The sequence below is a fragment of the Passer montanus genome, unplaced genomic scaffold, assembly GCF_014805655.1.
Source record: "Passer montanus isolate IOZ18808 unplaced genomic scaffold, ASM1480565v1 scaffold125, whole genome shotgun sequence".
NCBI classification, from domain to species: domain Eukaryota; kingdom Metazoa; phylum Chordata; class Aves; order Passeriformes; family Passeridae; genus Passer; species Passer montanus.
The window spans coordinates 1,091,797-1,094,754 of NW_024359278.1; positions in this window are offsets into that span (position 1 = coordinate 1,091,797).

Below are 2,958 nucleotides of genomic sequence, written 5' to 3' on the forward strand. Positions count from 1 at the left end.
GACTTTCAGCATGGCTTGGGAAACTAGCTTGAACACAATTAACTGGCAAGTCAGGGAAGACTGTGGACTCCTCTCTTGGAAGACTCACGGCTGTTGGGAAAGTAAACTATCACCTGTCATCCCCAATATTTTTCCAGTGTCTTCCCAAAATGCAACTACTTCTGACCAGCTGCAAATCTCAAGCAATCAAACCCACATGAGCCAAATGGCACAAAAATTAAATCTACGGTGAGTAATGTTGGGCAAAGGAATAATATGTGTGACCATGTGATTGCCTGCATTCCTGGGCTGGAGCTGGAGAGAAGTGGGAAATGCCCAGCTGCCTTAGTTGGAACTGACTCAAAACTTCATCCGCTTTGGTTCAGTTCTCAAAATAGGGCACATGACCTCTAAGTAAGACAGTACAGTAGGCTGCTTTTACACTACATCGCTGCTCCTGCAGCCCCTAATACCAATTCACTCACTTTTCCAAGCACTGGAGGAGGTACAATTTGACACTTGCCGAGTTCCAGCATTATCTTGTTTTGTAATGCATTATCCATAGCAAATTTGCCCCATCTTTAGGAACAGAGATGACATCTGCTGCAAGAGTGCCCTAACACTTGTCTGTCTGCTGCTTTCAGTGTCATGTGTGTGACATGAGTTAACCTCATAGAAAATCTAATATGAGGGAAGAGAATCGCTCATTGGAGGTGTCCGGGCTGCTCCTCTTGACCTACTTGGAAAACTATGACTCGACTCTTTGCGGCTTCCCCCATCGCAACACAGCTGCAGAAGGCAGCAAAACAGGACCACTTTTAACCAAATCTGAAATGTGCTATATATACATTTGTATGCCTTTGAATATCCAAACCTTGCAAAGCCCTGTCGTTACTTTATCAAGCTCACTATACATCCCCCTTTTCTTTACCCCCATGGAATTGGCATAATGAGAAAATATAGCCTTTTCTCTTCACAGATAAAGATCCAAATTGCATTTTATAATCTGACAACTATGTAGTCTGATTTTTTAAAATAAAACAGATAAACTCCCCTTCTCGTTCAAGATGGGATCGTATTTGTTAGTGACAGCTGTTAAAATGCTGCTAAAAATAGATATAGTGTCAACCACTAAAAAGCTAAGTGCTCCTGTGAACCACAAACAGAAAACAAATGAGGTTTGTACTGAATTTGTGGAAAAAACTGTGAGCATCTTGCACATACCGTGAAAGGTGCTTTATTCTTCCAGCAGCCATCTCTGTCTGTATCACAGGGGAAAGGGAGGGGATCAAATGTTTGGTACTAAGGCAGTAGATTGGTATATTTCCCTCAGTTTTATTTTCTATATCCATTTCACTCTTAAAAATACAATGAAAGATGATGCAACACAAAGACTGAGGCTACATTCAATCATTTCAAATGCCTTTTTCATTTACAACTTTGCCCTGAAAAAAAACCTCAGGAAAAGTAAAAAAAAAAAAAAAAAGTGCAATCAAAGAGCCAAATACACTGTAATTCTAAATTAATAAAAATAGTTGTTCTGGCTATGCCAGTTATAGGGGAGCAGACAGCGTGCTTGAATGTTTTCTGCATGGCTGTGACTTGCCAGGTTCCTTGCAGAGTTGCATGCAACTTTCCTCTGCCTTGGAATTGCAGCCTGCAGCCCATCCACGGTAGTTCTGTTCAATTAATAAATGAGCTGTATTCCAAACCAGATGTATGACACAAAATGAGTAAAAAGGGAGAGAACAGAATTGTTCACATTCGATGTTATAATACATCTCAGTAGGTTCCTCCTTTTTAGCTAGATTATGGCTAAAAATAGAGCACTAGTGTAGGCACAGTGAAATATGATTTGCCTCCAATAATACAGTAAACTAATTGTGAAATTAAGCTATTGAATGTGCTGTTATCTCCGAGTCTGGCCTCACCAGCACTTTCTGCTTCCCTGTTTAACATTTATCAAGTTACCCACAAACTTTGACGGATGCAAACAACAGCTGATAAAATATTGCCTTTTCCAAGGCCCCGATCCTACAGAGTTCGGCACAGGTAAAATTCCCGGCGAGCAGCCCTTTCCCACGTTTAAAGACTTGCATCGAGGCTATTAAAATAGGGCCAAGACCTTCCTTCCTCCAATGCCTAATTTTTTTCTTTAGGATGTTTAAATGAAGAGACATTTAATGCCACCAACTCAAACATAATCTGTTCTAAAAGACCTTACCCACAAGTGAAATATTATTTTTAAACCAGCACCGCTGTTAGCACCGATTTTTCTGTTAATGCGTGGAATCGGGGCGGGTTTGCCCCACCGCAGCCCCGCGAGTGCGGCGCGGATGCTCCCGCTCCTTGCCCGTATCCCGGGACACAAGGGCACGCTGGGGGGCAGCGGGGACCGGCTCCCCCCGCCTGGCAGCGCCGGGGACCTGGGGCTGGAAGGCGCAGGCCCGGCGGGGTGGGGGGGCGCAGCCTCCTCCCGCAATCCCGTCCAGGGGCGCTCCGCTCCCCGCAGCCCGCCCGGGGGCCGAGCGGGGCGGTCGGAGCGGGGAGGGGAGGGGTGTTCCGCCGCCGCCGCCGCCGCCAGGGCCGGGAGAGACGCTCCGCCTGGGGAAGGGCACGGGGAGACACTCCTCCTCCCCCGCCGCCCGCCCTCCTTCCCTTCCTCCGGCGGCTCCGCGAACCAGGAACCGCGGCGGCGGCGGGCTCCGTGCGTGAGAAACCCCGCGGCGCCGGGAGCCGCCGGGAGCCGCCGGGGCGGCGCTGCGAGGGGCCGGGCGGCACCGGAGGGGGCGGGGGGGAGGAAAAAGTTTACACCCTCGCCACTCTCCTCCCTCCTCTTCCTTGGTGGCGCAGATGGGAGTTTTACCTGGAATGACATAAGTTTGATTTTTTTTTTTTCGGGTTTGTTTTTTGATTTTATTTTTTTTTTGGAGGGTGTCTCTCTCCCTCCCTCTCCGCCCCCTCTTCTTTTCCCCCCCC